This window comes from Hordeum vulgare, chromosome 2H (genome assembly GCF_904849725.1).
Source record: "Hordeum vulgare subsp. vulgare chromosome 2H, MorexV3_pseudomolecules_assembly, whole genome shotgun sequence".
Classification (NCBI taxonomy): domain Eukaryota; kingdom Viridiplantae; phylum Streptophyta; class Magnoliopsida; order Poales; family Poaceae; genus Hordeum; species Hordeum vulgare.
The window spans coordinates 64,371,319-64,393,606 of NC_058519.1; the positions used below are offsets into that span (position 1 = coordinate 64,371,319).

Here is a 22,288-nt window from a genome sequence, read left to right on the forward strand (position 1 = left end):
GTAAAAAAGAAATCAGGGTGGCCAGTGACAAAACCACCTACAAGACAAGCTGTCAGCAACAGCCAGCAGCCATAGGAAGCCTGCCTAGACACCTATGGCACATTTCAAGCGACACATCCAGTCCAGGTGAAAGTGAAACGTCCTAGGAGGCAAAGGAAAAAAAATCAATTTGACCAGATACTTTGCCTACCATCTTCATTTTTTGGGTGCTCCTCGGTCCTCGCTCTGCATATGCAGCGCTGGATTTCTCCCATGCCATTTATATCGGACAACTTCTTCACACACCATAAATTCAAGACCAGGTCTCAAAAATATAACATATATATGCTGCTACCACTAGTCTGCATAGCTGTCATGGAGAGAAGCAACTAAGGAATAGACAGACAAGATGAGCCACATTCCAGCCTATGTCATGGTGGAGCTTATCAGCTAAGATAGCATTGTGCGGGCAGCAAACCAACCAAAAGGTTCATTCACTACAAGAAATGGTTAAGTGATCTTTAATACGTACATGTCTACCTTCAGAATAGATGGAGTCAGAGAACTTGGGCCCCTAGATGAGAAGTATGCAACTTCAGGGCCTATCAATTCTCCAAGAATTGTTTTTGCGAAGCTAAACTAAACTGTTGGGTTCCTGTGTATGTAAAAAACTAATGTCAAGACGGCTCACATGTATATGTATTGCCTTGGATAGTAATAACAAAATAATAAATCGTACACAAAATGGTTACCATGTCCAACTTTCCATCATTAAATTTGGATAGTGCTAACCAATGAGTACAAATCAGCGGTTGCATAATTAAGTGAGATATGTTGTAACAGAAATACCTTCTTCCACAACAAAGTGTTCCGTCTCTCTCGGGTAGACAGTAGATGATCACGCAACCAGGAGGTGACCACCCAAGGCTCGCATTCAGAGTTGCCAACTTTGCACTTATGGCATTATCTTCAAGGATCTCACATACCTGCAAATTTTCAACAAAAGTTCATAAAAGCAGAGAAAATGTATATGCAACAGTAAATGATTCCCCAAAAAAACTTTGGATACACGAAAAAAAAATTGTAAGTCTCTCCACTTCCACCACCCACTCATGCAGTCACAGTGGGGGAGGGATGCTAGAGGAGCATGTGGAGGAAGTGCTAGTAATTGCACTAAAATAAATGCTAACAGTATAGCCACTCAATCAAACAAGAACATATAAAGCGTATAGTACATTCCCTATTTTGTTATTTACCCCACGTAAGTTTAATCTGCTCATCGTGGTGACTTGAAGTATCCTTTTCTCAAATAGCGTGTTGCAGAAGCATAGGGGCAGAGAGTTTCCGTGTCGGATTGAGGATATTGATAATGTAATTGGAGCAATACGCTTGGATATATCAGTAGAATCCAAATTCAAATAAATCAAATTTGATTGAAATGGTTCATATGAAGTCTTGGATTAATGATTCAAGATATGCAACAAAGGAATCATATAAAACTCTGAAATGTATTAGTATTAGTACTGGGGCGTTGCGGGTTTCGTTGAGAGATAAACATGTACAAACTACCAAGCAGTAAACTACTACAGGCAGCCGTTGTGTAGAGGTCATTGTCCTTTGTCCACTATTTCAGGGATATAGTGGCAGTGGGGATACATGAGACGATTTAAAAACAACGACCATTAGCCTATTCTAAGTACCGTGTTTACCAACGGTACATGACACTGCACAACATACTGCATTTACCAATAACACTTTGCATCGAATCATTGTAATGCAGAGATCTGGAACAAATGATACTTCATAGGATAAACACCTGAAGGAATGAAACAGCAAGTAGGGAAATCACACCTGCTCATATATTTGCTCGGCTCTCTTAGACAATGCCCATCTTTGGTAAATGCTCCATAGAATCCTGAGCAATCCTGCAGACTAAGGATTCATCATCATTTGAGCTGCATTTGAATGGATGCTTCTTTAACACGATAATGTTACAAGCATACCAGGACACATAAGGTGATCACAAAGACGATATTGCTAGAGATCCAGTGACGAGCTTGGCAAGATATGGATTCAAATCCCCACTTACTACCTAACGAGGTGGTTAATGCAGGTAAACCAGACCACATTTTTCTAACTGTCCATTACGTATGCCATCATGGAGAATACAAATTCAGAAATTCTCCAACATCAGAAGACGCAAGTTTTGTCCCAAGCCATTATCTATGGTAGCCGAATTATCACTGCTCCTTAGTAGGATGCTACAGGATCAATCTCATAATTCACCATAGATAACAATTTGGGGATTGCGCACATGTAGGATTCTGCCCCCAATAAAGACGAGGCTGAGTTCCTACACGTTGAGCACCTCTGCGACAGGGGGTGCGTACGCAGCGGCCTAACTAGTGCTAGCGCAGTACCGCAGTAGTGTTGCTGCTGCTCCTCCTGGCTACCACTGCCACGGGTCAGTGTACCACTGCTACACGCCGCAGAGACAAGGGGAACCGCGCGGTGGGTGGCAACGGCGGTGGAGCAGACAGGCGGCTCCTCGCGCGGCGGAAATCTGGAAACCCTAGACGAGACTGTAATAGTGGGGAGGGAGGCGGGCGGGCTGAGGAGGGGGAGGGGGGTGGGGGTTGTGCGGTACCGTAGTGGTGGAGGAGGGCGGGCGCAGCACCGGCCATGCCTTGGGAGGGATGCCCGGAGGAGGAGCTCGCGTCCGTGGGTGGCGGCGGCGCTGGTGACTGCCGCTGAGAAGAGAGGCGAAGAGGAGGGCCACAGGTTGTCTCCAGGGCAGCACAGTCGTTGCCCTCCGCAGTGGCCACCATGCCACCGGCGTCGTTGCCCTCCCGGGCGACGGCCTCCACACAGACGACGCAGTCACTCTACGGGGCAGCACTCCTCTCCGCGTCGCCGTCGCGGCCGCCCTGGGTCAGATCACGGCGGCGGCTAGGGTTGGTCGATCCGTATCAGGTGGGATCGGGGGAGAGAGGGAGGCGCCAGCTAGGGTTAGCGCAGAGAGAGGAAGAGGAGGGCACGATGGGTTGGCTGAGGTTTGCTGCGAGTGGATGGATGGCCGGATATTTGCCACGTCAGCGATCCATGTCAAAACTCATTCCACCAATCAGATTTAAGCATGTGTAATTTTCTCTTTTCCTTTTGTTTCTCTTATATTTTTCATCCTATTATTCGGGGTAAACATACAGTTTGTCAAAATTAATCAATATTATGCATATGTGTCTACTTTGGAATGACAAACAATGTGATTTGGGATATTTCTATTTTCTTATAATTTGTGTGAAAACAGAATTTGTATGAAAACAATGTGATTTGGGATATTTTCACAAACTAGGATGAGGTGGGATAGAATGGACCCACGAGTGACATGTCAACATAGTTAGAACATGTTACGATGTTTTTATAATCGTCGTAAAAGTTATGACGATCTCATCTTATGCGGTTACGACGTTTTTGACTCACATCGTCGTAATTTATATGTAGATTTGGTCCCCTCAAATGGATTACGACAATCTCGGATGAAATCGTCATAGATTTATGACGAATTCATCAACGACATTTTAAAAAACATCATGTATGAGCATATTTCTTGTAGTGGCGATGCGACCTCCTCCTTCACGGAGCCGCGGCGGCGTCCCGACGAGGAGCCAGCCTCGCGGTCGTGCTTCCCCTTGCGGCTGTAGTTCCAGAGCTCCATGGATGCGAGGCGGCCGGACGGCGAGTTCGAGGCTAGGGTTTGGGGTGTCGGGTTTCGAGGAGGCCACGAGGTGTAGTGGGAAGTGTGGACGACGATTGGTCCACGGCTTCCTCATTTAAGAAGGACCGCGACCGTTCCCTGGGCGGATGACAGTCGGTTCCGGCCGCTCGTGCGCATTGATGTCGGCGGGTGGGAGGTAGGTGGCTGCCTGCCACGCGGCCCTGACGCAGACGAGCGCGCGTCCGTTTGTTGTCCGCTGCGGTCCAAACCCCGCGCAAGTTTACGCTCGAAATGGGTCGCCCCGGACACAAAACGGACAAGATGGGTCCGGGCCGTCTCGCACTGGGCCGACCGGTTTGTCCCTTTTACCCCAAACGGACGGGGCCGAATAGGATAGGGTCGCGCAGTGGAGTTGGCCTAAGTATTTGTACGATTTTCATCCATGGATCTTTCTGTATATGTGTTGTGCGCCATGTGCGTGCTTCCCTCGTGGAGCAAATTACTAATAGAAACTCTATTCAGCACCAAGGGTACAGAATAAATTATTCCTCACCCGAGGTAATTTTACGATCATTTCATAAATAAATTAGATTTAAAATGCAAATAGTTACATTTAAATTGATTCACTACGTAAAATTTCACATAAGGAAACAAAAATATAGGTCATAAGACCAGAAAAATCGCATTTTATGTATAATTTTCACTGTGTTTTTATGTTTGTAATTTTATGTGACATCTTTTTTTTTACGCTGACTATGTATTTTTTTACGTATGAGATAAGATTAAAATTTACGAAACATAAAATTACGGTATATTGATGTGTAAATAGAGGGCGTGAAGAATAACTATTCGCCAGGATGACGAATAGCGTGACCTCACATATATATATTTTTTATTCTTCACCCAGGATGCAGAATAGGTTATTCTTCACCCGAGGTAATCTTACGAGCTTTTCATAAATAAATTACATTTAAAATAGAAATAGTTACATTCATATTGACCACTATGTAAAATTTGGCATAAAAAAATTAAAAATATAAGCCGTAAGACAAAAAAATATACATTTTATATACATTTTACATTATGTTTTTACGTAACAAAAATATTTTTTACGATGATTATATATTTTTTTCCGGTCTCTTTTTACGTACGGAATAAAAAAAATTACGTAACGTAAAAGTACGATGCATTGATGTTAAAATAGAGGGGTGAAGAATAACTATTCCTTATCCAGGATGACGAATAGCGCGACCATATATATATATATATATATATATATATATATATATATATATATGGGGTACGTATCAAATTCCTTACAAATTAATCGTACTAAATGAAAGTTGTACAGCTTAGAGGCGTCACATGTATTCTCCCTGCTGTAAATGGGTCTATCATATTTGATGTGAAGGTTACGAGGTCTTGTGTTTGTTTTTAGCATTTTGTGTCACTGCACATGACTCGTGGTTCTTAGACTGATGGGTACATGACTCGTGGCTCTTAAACTGATGGGTCCATGACTCGTGGCCCTTAGTACGTATGAAATTTTGTATTATCTGTTGAAGAATTTTTTTAATATACAATGAACATTTTAAAATATAAACAATGAACATTTTTAATGATATGATGAACATTTTGGAGAAATCTCTATAAATATATGTGTTTAACAATTTTTAAATATGCATGAATTTTTTTAATATACATTGAACGATTTTTGAATACACATTAAACAAAATTCAAAAACATAGGGAATAATTTATATTCATTGAACAATTTCTAATATACCATTAACATTTTATAATGCATGATAAAAAATTGTAATATACTATGAACATTTTCTAAATATACAATGAATATTACGATAACACACAATGAACTTTGTATAATATAATAAAAAAATAAACAGTAAAAAGAAAAAAATCATAAAAAAGAATATGAATATAAACAAATCAAAAATAAAATTAAAAATGATAGGAAAAAAGCACCAGAAAACAAAAACAAAAAAGAGAAATAAAAACGAAAGGGAAAAAGAACCAGGAAAGAAAAAACATAAACAAAAGAACAACAAATGAAAAAGAACTAAAGCAACAACATGCAACACGTGTTCCCGTGAACTGGACCTGTCCAATTCTGGTCATCCTTTGTCATGTCGACAATCTCTCTGTTTGAAAAATGATCCGAAGGTTTAATTTAAACCGGGATTGCATGTTCAGGATGCAATCGATCGAAATTTTAATTTAGTGTTTTTTTACGATACTTGATGTTTATTTCATCCGACCTATACGAATTCAGGGTTTAAAATATATATTTTTAGATTGTAGGACAATTCACGGATGGTGAACATGGCAGCCATCACATTTTTTTCCTGAAGTGCCAACCAAATCGCTGCTTGAGAGGAAAAAGATTGTCACGCACAGGGAGCGATTCGTCACCAGTCCAGGTCATGAGGAAGGGACGGGAGGAACACCCACCATCTGCGCTGCACTTTACTGAGGAGGGGGGGGGGGGTGAAGAACAAGGTATGTTATCTTCTTGCTGCCATTTCTGGCCTCCGCGGGCATTCCTCCCCTTCCGCTCAGTGCTGTTTTTGGGGTTGGGGGTTTTGCTCTTCTGGACCGGCGCACCACACCATCCGGGGCCAATCAACGCCTCTCTTATTCGGGTGGATGGGTGGGTGGGTGGGATAATCTAACCTGCTACACCTGATGGTTAAAATTGCGATTCTTAATTACGCTCTTGTGCATTCTGATTAGTAGTATCCATCTTACTTCATGTCTTAATTACGCTCCCGAGCTTTTGGTTCCTGAAGGTGATTATTTTTCTCAAGGGAAATGCGTGCTCTTTTGTTAGACTACTCATAATGAGGAGTAACATAGAGTATGTTACTAGTCTAAGTTACTACCTCCATAGTAACATAGAGGTAGGAACATTGAGTCTTTCATTTATTAGCCCATAGACTCATCTTGCCTTGGTATCCGCTATGTTACTCCTAGTATGAGTAACATGCTAAGTTACTCAATTTCTCTCTCCTCATTAATTAATTGTCACATCATATTTCTTGCTTAGGTGGCATCTATGTTACTACCTATGTTACTTCTATTATGGGTAGTGTTATGCCCACGACTGTCTGTAGCGTGTAAATAATACTCGTACGTAGTAGTGCTGCAGACTATGGGACTAGAATGAAATCATGGAATGCTAGCGTTTAATTTGTGGTGAAATCATTTATCCCTTCCTTGAATTCCGTAGAAATTTTGTTTGTTTGTTACCAGTGGTAGTGGTAGTGATGCCCACGATTAAATATTGCCATCTGTTCGGTCATGCTGTTTGCATTACTACCTCTGTAACCAAATGTAAGACATCTTAGATCACTAAAATAGCGACGTAAAACATCTTACGTTTGCTTACAGAGGGAGTACAGGCAAGGTTGAAAGCTCACAAATGATGTTTTAGTTACAAGCTACTCCCTTCGTTCACTATTATAAGATGCTTTAAAGTTAAAAAGAATCTTATAATTCTGAACGGAGGGAGTATCTTTTTTATCAGCTCCGATTTTTTTTACTTACATTACACACCCGCAATACATTGAGTGTTTTTGGTCCTCTTCTTCAGGATGGATCTATCCTTGTGGCTGCAAAAGGCAGAAGCATGAAGCAGGGCATGGTAGCTCGCCAGGCACCCAGTCCCTGTCAAGCATCATCAGATCCGTCCGTCTTAGACTTCTCGATGAGTTGAAGTACGGGAGTGTCACTGAAGATTACAAGGCAATCAATAGGAAGAGGCATGAACTTATCAGCACCCTTGAAAAGCTGCGACGAGTACCAATCAAGTTGCCCTGTGCCAGCGCAGCGCTCGAGACATCAGATGCAAGCTTACATTGTTGAATTTAGAACGCTGATTAAATCCCCGCACACGTTCGTGCAAGCTAGTTAAGCTAGCAAGCAATCACGTGGATGGATTCTTGTACGAACAGCCCTACGTTGGCTTCGGCTAGTACTAGCGAGCGGAATGATCGATCGTCTCAACGGCTCGAAACTTAACTCAGCGATTTAAGCTAGATAGAGGAAATACTCTGTATTACTTTGCTCTGGTTGATCTGATACAAAAACTACATAGGGGTATACGTATATATATTGCTAAACTAGGGCTAGTGCAAACCGACTCGGTTTGCAATACTACTACTAATCCTACTCGGTTTGCAATACTAATCAAATTAGGACACACGTGTACGTTTAGACTACAACTAGGTTAATTACTACATTCACCTCCTTAGGCCCTGTTTGGATTCATCCAGATTATATAATCTGTTTTTTATAAGCTATTATGTTTCCAAACAGGGCAGTTTATACTATAGATTTTAAAAACTAGATGATCAGATTATTAAAAACTCATAATCTACTCTAACCAGCTAAAATCAGATTATGGATTAATAAAGACATGTTACCCTTATAAACTTTGAGCTATTTACATGTACTGCCACCGCCACCGTTTTCCCATCGCAACTGGGGCCTTCCTGGTCAGCGCGCCCGAGTCCTTCTTCCCCATCGCGCACGACCCTGCACCCCCCGTCGCACGATCCGACCCATCTCTGCATCGCTCCTGGCTCCAACCCTAGGCTGCCGCCACCGCCGCCACTACCCCCTCAGACCTGCGGCCGGAGACCACCGCCGCCACTACCACCGCATACACCGAAGATGGCGTCGCAGCGAGAGGAGGAGGCGGAGCAACAATACCAGCGGGATTCAATCCCAGCGAGGAGGAGTGAGCAGGTCTGTGTCCATGGCAATCCCCTCGATTCGAGCTTCGTCGGCGAATGCGGTTGTCTCCCTGCCCATGGATCCAGCATATTTGGAGGATTGGACCTGCTCACAATCTCCATGATTATGATTGGACATGTAGAAGAAGGTGAGTCTGGTTATGATTGGACTGTTCGAACTTTAAAAGACCCAATTGAGTGTTATAACATGTTTAGAATGAGTAGAGAACTGTTTTACAAGCTCCATGATTTGTTAAGGTCAATATATGGACTGAAGTCATCAGAAAAGATGTGCACTCTAGAATCTTTGGCGATGTTCTTATGGATGATTGGTGCCCCACAATCTTTTCGACAAGCTAAAAATAGATTCAGAAGGTCACTTGAGACAATTAGTAGGAGGTTTGATCATGTTTTGGAAAGTGTGTATAGGCTATCTGTTGATATTATTAAAGTGAAAGATCCAACATATAGTACAATTCATGCGAAACTGCAAGAAGCACGCTTCTCACCACACTTTGATAAGTGCATTGGAGCAATAGATGGGACACATATACCTGTCCAAGTGCCAGTTGCGAAAGTGCTTCAATATGTCGGGCGTCATGGTTATTCTAGTCAGAATGTGTTGGCAATATGTGACTTTGATATGAGGTTTACATTTGTTGTTGCTGGTTGGCCGGGTTCTGTACATGACATGAGAGTATTCAATGATGCTTTAAACAAATATGATGACAAGTTTCCTCATCCTCCACTAGGTAACTAGAGAAATTTTAATCATGTTGATATTATTTTTACTTATCTTTGATACATGCTCATATCAGCTCATAACATTGTAGGTAAATTTTATCTTGTCGACTCGGGGTATCCGAACAGAAAAGGCTATCTTGCACCTTACAAGCGGACGAAGTACCATTTGCCAGAATTTCGTCAAGGTCCAAGACCACAAGGTAGCAAAGAACTATTCAATTACTACCATTCGTCTCTTCGCAATGTCATTGAAAGGTCTTTTGGAGTTTTGAAGATGAAATGGAGGATTTTATTAGCCATACCGACGTACCCATTAGAGAAGCAAAGTAAAATCATTCTGGCATGTATGGCTCTACATAATTTCATCCGAGAGAGTGCGTTGAGTGACCAAGAGTTTGATAAGTGTGATGAAGATGAAAACTATATGCCCATGCCACCACAAAATCATCCTGGACAAAGCTGTGATAGAACTCAAGATATCGACATGAATGCCTTCCGTGACACTATATGTAATGCTTTGATCGGCGAAGTAGAGTAGATTTGATATTATATGATAATTTAATAATGTAGTTTTTAATTTCTCATGGACAATGTAACTGTGTTTTTCATTCGGATGAGATTTTCCTTCAAAGTTAACGATGTGTGCCCATCGTATTTTTTCATACAATGATTAGTCTACAGTTCAAATTTGCCGGGAAATAACACGTTCGTACATGGCTAGTACAAATGTCTATCTATTCAAACTTGGCGCCAAGCAAACCAAATGGCAAGATGAATTAAAAAAATGACCGTTGAAAAAAAAGAGGGCAAACATGTCATTGTACAATTTAAAAGCTGGTTTACAGTTTATATAATCTGGCCTTCAAACATGCCCACCTAGATTATTTTTATAAACCAGATTATATAATCTATGTTCATAATCCAGATTATTATAATCTATTATGGTTCCAAATAGGGCCTTAACCTTGTTGATGTGTCTTCATTGCTTGCACTCTGACTTTCTTCTCATCTGGATGAACTTCTGTCGACCGAGGGACTTGGTGAAAATATCGGTAAGCTGGTCTTTCGTGTTCACGTGCTGAACTTCAATCAACCCTTCCTCAATGCACTCCCGGATGTGATGAAATCGGGTATCTATGTGCTTGCTCCTTTCGTGATGAACCGGATTTTTGCATAATGAGATTGCAGCTTGGTTGTCAATCTTCAATGACACCTTCTGCACCTCCCGCTTTGCAAGAATAGCTAGAAGTCTTCTCAGCCACACTGCTTGACAAGCTGTCGTGCTTGCCGCTATGTATTCTGCCTCGCATGAAGACAGTGCCACCACCTTTTGCTTCTGAGAATTCCAGCTAATCGGATTCGGGCCAAGGTAGAAAACCATGCCCGTTGTGCTCTTTCGGTCATCAACATCACCTGCCATGTCGCTATCTGAATATCCACGAAGGATCAATCCTTCCTTTCCCTTTCTGTACGCGCAACCAAGATTAATGGTGCCTTTCACATAGCGCAAGATTTGATTGACCGCGCTCATGTGCTCGGTTGTCGGATTCTCCATGAAACGACTCACGATCCCGACTGAATAAGCCAAGTCAGGTCGGGTATGCACCAAGTATCTTAAGCTGCCCACAACGCTTCGATACATTGTGGTGTCCACCGGCGGATTTGAGCTACGCTTGCTCAACTTGTGACGTTGGTCCATTGGAACTTGTGTCTCGTAGCAATCTGACATGCCACACTTTTCCAATAACTTGACCGCGTAGGCCGATTGACATAGGGAAATCTCTCCGGAGCTTTGCTTCACTTCGATGCCCAAGTAATAGCTGAGTAATCCCAGATCACTCATGCTAAACTTGTTCTTCATTTGCGCCTTGAAACGTTCAATTTCTTGTACGCTATCTCCGGTGATAATCAGATCGTCGACATAAACTCTAACTAGCAGGTTTGAGCCTTTGGAGTTCTTTGTATAGACTGCGTGCTCGAGGGGACATCTCTTGAACCCGAGCGAGACCAGACTTCGGCCTAACTTTGAGTTCCAAGCTCTTGGCGCTTGCTTCAACCCATAAAGTGCCTTCTTGAGCTTGTAAACTTTCCCTTCTTCGCCTTTCTTCTCGTAGCCGAGGGGTTGTTCCACGTACACTTCTTCTGTGAGATCGCCGTTGAGGAAAGCGGATTTAACATAACTATGATGAACCTTCCAATCCTCTTGTGCTGCCAAAGCTAGGAGCACTCTCACCGTCTCGATTCGAGCAACCGGTGCAAACACCTCATCATAGTCAACTCCTTGACGTTGAACGTAGCCCTTTGCAACGAGTCTTGCCTTGTACTTCACAATGGCACCCTCCGTGTCCTTCTTTAACTTGTAAACCCACTTCAAACCTATCGTCTTTTGGTTTGGAGGTCGGGTTACCAAAGTCCACGTGGCATTGCTCTCAATTGCCTTCATCTCCTCATCCATGGCGTACGTCCAGCTAGGACTTTTGCTCGCCTCTACGAAGTTCGCCGGCTCCTCAACTCCGAACAGACATAGTCCGGAGTACTCGAGCGTAACTGGCTTTGTGTACTTGTAGACTTTCTTGAGGGTCTTGTAGCAACGAGGCCCTGAGGAGTCCGTTGTGGCTTGCGAATGAGGCGACACAAATTGTGTCGGTGTTGATGCACTTGAGGAAGACGGCTGAGACCCTCGTGTGTCATCGACATCCGTGTCGTCGGCGTAGTCGTCGTGACCGTGACCATCATCTTGATTGTCGTCGTCACTATGTGCCTCGTTGTCGATGTTGTCGTCGAGATCTCCGCCTGTGTCCTGCGCGGCGTTGCCGCTATCTCCTTGCGACCTATGCGCGTCGTCGTCGGTGTCGGCACCATGATGATCACTACCATTGTGGCCACCTTGGTTCGGCGTCTTGCCAACCACCTGGACATCTTCTCCTGCATCATCGTCAGTTGGAAATTCAACTACAAATATGTTACTGTTTGGAGCATCGTCGGCTGCGGCGCTCCAATTCCACGCTTGGTTTTCTTCAAACACGGCGTCGCGTGAAATCCGTAGACGCTTAGTTTGTGGATCGTAGAAACGGTATGTCTTGGTGCCAGAACTGCTCTTGTATCCGATGAACACCATCTTGGTGCTACGATCGGCAAGCTTTGAGAGATGTGTCTCCGCCGTCTTCACATGTGCCACGCACCCGAATGTCCGTAGATCATACACATTCGGCTTACGTCCGTAAATTGCTTCATACAGAGTCTTGCCGATCACCGCCTTCGTTGGAGCCCGGTTGAGAAGATAGACCGCTGTCGAGACAGCTTCTCCCCAAAAAGTCCCCGGCAGGTTCTTGCTCTTGAGTAAACTCCTTGCCATGTCAACGACGGTTCGATTGCGCCTTTCAACGACCCCATTCTGCTACGGCGTGTAAGGTGCCGTGAGGAACCTCTTTATGCCAATCTTCTCGCAGTAGTCGTTGAACTCATTCAACGTAAACTCTCCGCCGCGATCTGTCCGTAGAGCGCGAACCTTCAGCTTGTGTTCCACCTCTGTTGCAGCCTTCAGCTTCTTGAATGCTTCAAACGCCTCATCTTTAGACCGTAGGAGAACGACCCACATATATCTCGAGTAGTCGTCTACCACAAGGAAGAAATACTTCTTTCCAGCGTGAGTTGTCGGGGTGATAGGGCCACATAGATCACCATGGAGTAGCTCGAGTGCATCACTTGCACGATAGGTAGACTTAGCAGGGAATGGCCTGCGGTGCTGTTTTCCATCCAAGCACCCGTCACATACTCGATCAACATGGTCGATAACTGGCATCCCGGATACCATCTCCATCTTTGACATCTTCTTCAAGGCGTAGAAGTTAACGTGTCCAAATCTAGCATGCCATAACCACGAATCATCATCACTCTTGGCGAGCCAACACTCCGGTTGAGATTGATCAAGGTTGAGGATATATAGCCTATTTCATGTGCGATTAACACGAGCTAGCACGTTTCGGAGGTTGTCGAAGATCGTCATCACTCCGCTCTCGATATTCACCTTGCATCCATTCTCGTCAAGCTTCCCAATAGAGATGATGTTGTTGCGCAGCCGTGGGATGTAGTACACTCCGGTGAGTATGCGATGTTCGCCTGTGAGACCCTCAAAGAGGACAGATCCTTGCCCGCAAATCTCCACAGCTGAATCATCACCGAACTTGACCGAGCCTTCAACATCGTATTCCAGCTCGAGGAATTTCTCCTTGCACCCCATCATGTGGTTACTGGCACCCGTGTCGAGATACCACGACACGTTCTGATCACCGGATAACTTTGGTGTCACTTTTTCCTTATGAAGTAGCACCTTCCGGCATGGTTTCACAACCACCGTTTCAGCGAGATCACAAACTTCGGCCATCAGAAGACCTGGACCTTCGTCTTCCTGCTTTGCCAAATTTACCTTGATCTCCCGCTTGTTAGGCTTTGGACAATCCTTCGCAAAGTGACCCATCTTATTGCAGTTATAGCACTTGACCTCGGACAAGTCCAAGTTCCTTGGTTTCTACTCTTTAGATTGGCCCGCCTTACCACGACCTTGTGGTTTGCCTTTTCCTTTGCCTTTTCCGGATTGTCCATCGCCCTTCGTGTTGCTTGAGCCTTCGCCACCGTCACGCCTTCCTTTGCTACTTGGGGCCTCCCAATCTGCGCGCGAGTACATGAGTTGGTCACTACCTCCTACTTTGCCTTTCCGACAGCCACGAGCATTCTCTTCCCATGTCCGCAATCGTCCGATCGCCTCCGTTATGGTCATGTTGTCGATGTCGTAAAGCTGCTCGAGTGTGCCGATGATGTACGTGAATTTATCAGTGACTGAACTGAAAAACTTCTCCACGATCTCGGTCTCATCGAGCTTTGCACCAAGCGCGCGGATCTCTCCCACCAAAGTAGTAAGACGCATGGCGTAGTCATTCACCGATTCAGTTTCCTCCATCTGCAACTTGTGAAATTGGTGCTTCAGCACTTGTGCCCTTGCCTTGGTGACGCGATCCTCTCCGATCCTCATCTCCTTGAGTGCGTTCCACGCCTCTCTTGCCGTCTCGAACTCCGCCAATGTCATCAGCATGGAATCCGGCACAGACTGGGCTATGGCGGCCATGGCACCTTCGTCGCGCTCCTCATCGACATCGTCGTCCGTGATGGCCTCCCACACTCGAAGGGATCGAAGAATAATCTTCATCTTCACCGCCCACACGCCGTAGTTGGCGTCGGTGAGCATCGGGTACTGGATGGGGATGTTGCAATGCGCCTGGACGTTGGCGCCGCTCGTTCCTCCACCACTGGTTGCTGACTTGACGCCCTTCTTCACCTTGTCGCCGTTCTTGTCCGCCTTGGTACCGCCGCTGCCGGACTCGACCGACTCAGCGTCGCTGTCCGTCATCGTAGATCGTAGATCGTCGAGGCTCTAGATACCAATTATTGAATTTAGAACGCTGATTAAATCCTCCCACACACGTTCGTGCAAGCTAGTTAAGCTAGCAAGCAATCACGTTGATGGATTCTTGTACGAACAGCCCTATGTTGGCTTCGGCAAGTACTAGCGAGCGAAACGATCGATCGTCTCAACGGCTCGGAACTTAACTCTAAGCTAGATAGAGGAAATACTTTGTATTACTTTGCTCTGGTTGATCTGATACAAAAACTACACACGGGTATACGTATATATATTGCTAAACTAGGCCTAGTGCAAACCGACTCGGTTTGCAATACTACTACTAATCTTACTCGGTTTGCAATACTAACCAAATTAGGACACACGTGTACATTTAGACTACAACTAGGTTAATTACTACATACATGGTGCTGCACAAAGTGGGAAAAATGTTACTTCTGATAAAATTATCGACTTGGATCAGTACGATGTTGGAGATCATACCCATGGTAACATGGACAACATTGGGACTCAGAAAACGGTTATTTTACTTGATTCTGATGACGAGGACATGGTTAAATTCTCTGGAGATGGAAATTTATCTGGTTCTAAGCAAAATACATATTTTACCCAAGAGCGCATACCGGCTGAGCAGCCTTTCCATGACCAGGACATCATCATGCGCGATGATGAGATTATCAATTCTGAAGCTCAACTTGTAGTTGATCCAGGAAAGTACAACATGGGTATCGATGATGAGGTGCATTCAACTCATCATAAAAAACTCTGTTTTTCAATGCATCTTGTTTTCCTCAAAATATAGTATAATGGACAATTATGCATGTTTTTACTGCCTGCAATAGAAATTATTCGTTCCCATGTTCGCAACAAATAGGTTACGGGATCAGTAACAAAGCGGTGGCGGATTAGACTCATAGATCATCTTTTTAATGCACAACTGCCTCATTACTTAGTTAAGCCTCACGAACTGTTTAAAAGTATCGAGTTTGTCGAAACTTATGCGAACATGATAAGTTACTTTGTGTTGAAATTAGTTATTACTGACTAGCTGACATCTATGTTTCAAGCCCAAGGAAATTGCTTTATCTGATGGCCATGATACTTCAGAGCCGCAACAACTGAACAAGCAAGGACATGATGACATAGACATTTACAATGAGATCAGCGTCACTGTTCACTCTGGAATGATAACTAATATTGTTGAATCATGTTTTTTTATATCGTTCCATTAGAGAACTACTGGTAATCATCGAGCATGTTCATATTTATGCCTAGATGCTAATCAATATCATATCTCAATAACACCAGAAGACCTTGGCCATTTTATATTGTTATATTGCGCTGAAGCAACTCAATGATGTCTCTGAAGTAAATTTCTAATATGTTTTTTACAGGATTTTTTTAATATCCTGCTTTTGCCCTGTTGAGTTACAGGGAAATTTGATTTTAGTTTCATCACCTTTTTCAGAAAATATGCCTACTCAGTTTCAAATAAGAAAAACTTATTGATTTTATCACATATGACTATATGGGAGACAATATTTTTAATTAATCGCAACATCTGGATTGATAAATGAAATTGTTTGACCCAGTAATGTCCACTATCTTGCATTTCAACAGAATCGTGTCGAGGAGGAAGAAACAAGGGAAGGAGAAGGTGAAGATGTCCAAAGTAAAGGACACATGGAGAACAACAATATATCTGTTGTAGATTCTTATGAAATATCTTGCAAGGTCATAAAAAGTGAATCATGTGCGACTTAGCGGAAACGTCTTACCGGATGAGGGCGACGTGTTGCATGTTATATAGCAGGGTGCAAACCTGTAGATATGCGTACAAGATAGGTTTGAAAGGAGTTACATCTTGGAGAGGAAGTAAACTAGAGATAGAATAAGATAGAATATTCGAATACATAAAGAGAGATAAGTAGTTTGAATAACTATCCATAGTCTATCTCTATCCTAACTATCTCCAAGTATCTTGCGGTTTAACACCCTCCCGTAATCACAACTTTATCAGGTTGAGATTATGTTTGAAGACTTCAAAACTTCTGGTAGGCAAGGCTTTTGTAAACCCATCTGCAACTTGATCACTTGAGTTTATGAACCGAATGTCTAGCATTTTACTTGCCACTCTTTCTCTGACAAAATGAAAATCTATTTCAATGTGTTTTGTTCTGGCATGAAAGACTGGATTTGCAGATAGATATATTGCACCAAGATTATCACACCATAGGCAGGGAGCTTTAGAGCTCTTTATACCCAACTCCTTTAACATAGACTGCACCCATATAATTTCAGTTGTTGCATTGGCCAATGCCTTATATTCTGCCTCAGTGCTTGATCTAGAAACAATTGCTTGTTTTCTGGCACATCAAGATATAAGATTAGGTCCAAAAAATACTGCAAACCCTCATGTTGAACGCCTGTCATCCAGGCATCCTGCCCAATCTGAATCTGAGAAAGCACTAACAAGAGTGGAGGGTGACTTGCTGAAATTCAACCCAATGCTCAAGGTATGTTTCACATATCTAATTATATGCTTGGCAGCAGTCAAGTGAACTGTGGTAGGTGCATGCAAAAATTGACAGACTTTGTTTACAGCAAAGGAGATATCAAGTCTTGTAAGTGTCAAGTACTGAAGAGCACCTACTAGACTTCTGTATTTCGTACTGTCTTTTTCACTAAGGAGTTCTCCATCCATAAGTGACAACTTTTCTAAATTGGATAGTGGAGTAGGTGCAGGCTTACAACCTTGCAATCCTGTCTTTCTTACCAAATCTGCAGCATACTTTTCTTGGGAGACATGAAGTCCACCATTAAGTTTCTTCACTTCTATCCCTAAGAAGTAATGAAGTTCACCTATATCCTTAAGAGCAAACTCTGCACTTAGATCCTTTAGCAATCCTGAAATTGCCTCATCAGAAGAACTTGTAACAATGATGTCATCAACGTAGATGAGAACAAATATGGAGGTATTGCATTTTGTATAGATGAACAGTGAAGTGTCATATTTTGATGGAACAAAACCAAGTGCTTGCATCTTTTTACTAAGCCTGGAGTACCATGCTCTTGGAGCTTGCTTTAGCCCATATAGTGCTTTATCAAGCTTGCATACCAAGTGAGGTGAATTTTTGTTCTCAAACGCAGGAGGTTGCTTCATATACACTTCCTCTTCTAGAACACCATGGAGAAACCCATTCTGCACATCTAGCTGTTGAAGGCTCCATCCCCTGGAAACAGCAATGGACAAAACCAAACGAATAGTGGCAGCTTTAACAACTGGACTAAAAGTATCCTCATAGTATATACCATACCGTTGTTTGAAGCCTTTCGCCACAAGTCTTGCTTTGTAGAGATCAATGGTTCCATCAGATTTTCTCTTAATTCTGAAGACCCATTTACAATCTATAAGATTTTTACCACATGGTGGAGAGACCAAATGACATGTTTTGTTTCTTTGTAGAGCTTGATATTCTTCATACATTGCATTTTTCCATTTTTCATCACCGAGTGCTTCTTCAAGTGTAGAAGGCTCCCCTGATTCACCTGTAGAGCAGACAAGACCATGCTTGGTCATGTGTTTATAATTAACAGGATGAATCACTCCCTTTTGCAACCGTGTACGACGAGGAGTATGAGCTAGATCTAGTGCTGGCGCAGAAGATCCTCCAGCTCCTGCGGCTGCTAATCCCGAGGCAGATCCTATCACCACTGGCTCCTGGTCGTGGCCGACAGCAGACCCTGTCGCTGCGGGTGGATGGATGTAGTCGAGATCCTCTGTGGCAGCCTGCTGAAGTGATTGTGAAGGCACGTCCATAGAAGATCCGGAGCGATCAGGCGGGTCATCATTGGCCAATGATGACCTGGGTGTACCCGCCCCCGTGTCGTCGTCCGCACGCGTCGGTCGGTTGGAGGAGCGCCGCATGTAGTGCAACGGTTGGGCAGAGAGGCGCCTGGCCGTTGTCGGCTCTGGCGCTGGCGCCGTTGTCGCAGGCGGCCCACCGTTGCTTCTTGGAACGGATCCCGAGGAGCCGTTGTCTGCTGGAGCCGGCCCCGAGGCTGATTCGCCACACGGCTGCACAGCAGTTCCCGCAGTTCTCGAGGAAGATTCGCTCCCCAGGCTGCGGCACATGCGATATAGCTCATCCGAGCTGATTTCTTCAAGGGTTTGATTATCACCGTTTTGATTCCTGCCTTATGCAACATCATCCGAAAGCTCAAGTGCACTGGTGAGAGGGTTAGCCAACATAGAATCATCACAATTGTTAACACCCCCTTGATCATACCCGGAGAAGATGGATGGAAAAAAGGAGAACTTCTTTTTGAAGAAGAGCACCTGCATTTGGGTGGAGATCTGAGAAAGGGAATTTGGTTTCATCGAAAACAACATCCCTGGAGATGTAGACACGTCCAGTGGATATGTCAAGGCATTTGACTCCCTTGTGTTGGGCGCTATACCCTAAGAATTCACATTGTTTTGAGCGGAACATGAGCTTTCGATTATTGTAGGGACGGAGATTGGGCCAACAGGCACAACCAAAGACACGAAGTGTTGTGTAGTCAGGTTTGGTGTGGAGAAGACGTTCTTGTGGAGTCTCATTGTTTATGACACGACTGGGAAGCATATTTATAATATGAACAACAGTGAGAAAAGCTTCATCCCAAAATTTTAGTGGCATGGAGGCATGAGCTAGTAATGAGAGACCCACTTCAACGATGTGGCGATGTTTGCGCTCGGCTGAACCATTTTGTTGGTGAGCATGAGGGCATGACACGTGATGGGAAATACCCAAGGTTTGGAAAAAGGAATTTAGCTTTTCATATTCCCCTCCCCAATCGGATTGGACAGTGATGATTTTGCTTTCAAACTTCCTTTCAACAAGTGCTTGGAAGTTTTTAAAGACTTCAAAAACATTAGATCTTCTTTTGAGAAGATAGATCCATGTGAACTTGCCATAGTCATCGATAAAACTTACATAGTAAGTATGTCTCCCGACAGAGTTAGGAGCAGGGCCCCAAACATCAGAAAATATTAATTGCAAGGGTTTTGTGGAGACACTGGTAGATATTGAATAAGGTAATTGATGACTTTTTGCTCGCTGACAAGAATCACAAATAGCTTTGATATTACGCTCACCAACATACGGGAGCTTATTTTTCCTTAGTAGAGTATTGATCAAAGAAAAAGAAGCATGTCCTAATCTATCATGCCATCGTGTGGTGGAGAGTTTGACGACACCACACACTTGTTTATGAAATCTCCGACGCTCCGAGATCAACGGATAGAGCCCTCGAACACATCTACCTCGATAGAGAGTTTTCTTGATTACCTGATCCTTGATCAAAAAGAAGTAGGGATGAAACTTGAGAAAAACATGATTATCAAGAGCAATTCTGTGAACGGAAAGGAGATTTTTGCTGGCACTAGGAACATGCAGGATTTTCCTAAGATGAATTTTCCTACGAGGGGCATTAAAAAGTGAATTACCGATGTGGTGTATCCTCATACCTTCTCCACTGGCAGTGTGGATTTGATCCTTGTCGTGGTATTTTTCCTTCATGGTCACCTTCTCAAGTTCATTGGTGATGTGGTTGGTGGCACCGCTGTCGACGTACCACTAGTGGGGACGGGGCCTTTAGCCCCGGCCCGTAAGGGGCTTTAGTCCCGGTTCACCAACCGGGACTAAAGGGGTGGGACTAAAGGACTAACCTTTAGTCCCGGCCCTGTTACAAGCCGGGACTAAAGGTGCTCCACGTGGGCGCCTTGTAGCGCCCCAGGGGCAGGACCTTTAGTCCCGGTTCGTTACACGGGCAGGGACTAAAGAGTTTCAGATTTTGCTTATTTTTGGGTTTTTTTTGAATGAAATTATTTTTGGGTTTTAGGGTTTTAGGGTTTAGGTGTTCGGGAGATTAACGTGATGCCTGTTTGGTGTTCGGGAATTAGTTTTCATATAATTTAAATAGAAATAATTATGCATATATATATATATATAAGATTAACTTATCTTACAAGCGAGCATATATATACAATTATATGGAGATCTGAATTATCGGGACTAGAGCCCGTCTATTCGATTACATGGACGAACATCAGTAATGACCCCTAGCTACACTAAATCGTCCTTTGTCATCTATAGCTTCCGTCCTCAGAAATCCCGCAAGCTCCTCTGCAACAGCAATCACGCGTTGCTCTGGTAGGACCTTCGTCCTCATGGCCGTGTGCTATATAAGAAGAGGAGCTGAATATGAATATCAATCATGATAACAAAGAATGACGGGTAAAAATAGAGGTGTGAATGTTCATTGCTTACGTCGAATCTGTGATCCTTGTGCTCAGAGGTAAACGTGTGAATGGTCTCGCAAACATAGTATCCGCATAGATGCGTTCCCCGTGGCTGCTGGTCGCACTTTACGAGAATAGAATATATATAATCAAAATAATAATCTAGCATCATAAATGTATTGAAAATAGAAGTATATCATACTACTACTTACCTGAGCCTCTCTAAAGGTTAGCTTCTCAGGAAAGTTATCGGGAGTCACGCACTTGAACCGCTTCCAAACCCTGCCCGACAAGGATAATGATTTGCTAAGTTTTTCATTAATTGATATATCAGAAAATCATCGAAAGAGACCGATAGAGCGCAATAATGATTGAAATTACCCTTGGAGCATGTCCTGCAGGCTTTGGAATTGTTCCAAGGGTCTCGATAATGGGTCGAAGGCATCAACTCTTCCCTTATCAATTTGAATGTCCAACAGAATCCAATGGAAGCTGCACATGTATATATATATGTGTGTGTGTGTGTCAGTAACTTATCAATTACACTTATAAGTGAATGGACACAACAGAGTAAAGACCCTCACCTGAAGTTGTATGGAAACAGTATGTGGTCATAGAAATTTTGATCTGTTAGAAACCTTAGAAGGTTTTCCTCCGTCTCCTTGGGTTTATCAGTTAGCGTCGCTATATGTATTTTATCTGGGTCAATAAACCCAATATTTAGGATGTTCTTACTTTTACAATCCAGAATCTTCATTCTGCATAATAGAGTACAAGTTATATATAGACAATGAATTGAAATAACTAAACAAGTTATATGTAGACAACGAATTGAAAAACTTACAAACAATAGCAACTCATAAGCGATTTGTCGAGGGCGTTGCCATTGTACATGTGGAAGAGTTCATCAAAGTCGATATGGATTACTTCTGGGCGGCCGTAGTACTCCCGTGGGACACTCAGCACGATCATCGTTCTCCCATTCTTTGATTCACTTAAGTACCATTGATGCAAGTAACGCATATTTGTTGGGAGATCATCTTTGCTGACCAAAGGCTCTCCCATGAAAAACTGTGGCTTAGGGGCTACCACAGCCTTGGGTATCCTGTCGTCTTGGGAAGCCAGCAAATCTTCAACCGAGACACCACATTCAGCTGCCCACTCCTTTGCTATTTAAAAAGCTTGCCCCTGCACCGAAGGGGGAACATTCTCGGTTAACACCTTGAGGGGTGGGATCGACTGTTTGGCCTGTTGTCCAAGCTGAGGAACGTCTGATTTTTTCTTGCTTGTAGTTGAACTTGATTTGCTCCCACTTGCACTTGCACGTGATCTGCTCTTTTTCACTTCCTTCTGCAATGTGCGTGTATAGTCATCAGGCTTATGGTGTAAGTC

The 22,288-nt window shown here is 43.5% G+C and overlaps 1 pseudogene; it reads left to right on the forward strand.

Moving 5' to 3' along the window:
* The first annotated feature begins 2,805 nt into the window (after positions 1-2,805).
* Positions 2,806-22,288, forward strand: part of LOC123425481 — a 61,738-nt pseudogene continuing 42,255 nt past the window's right edge.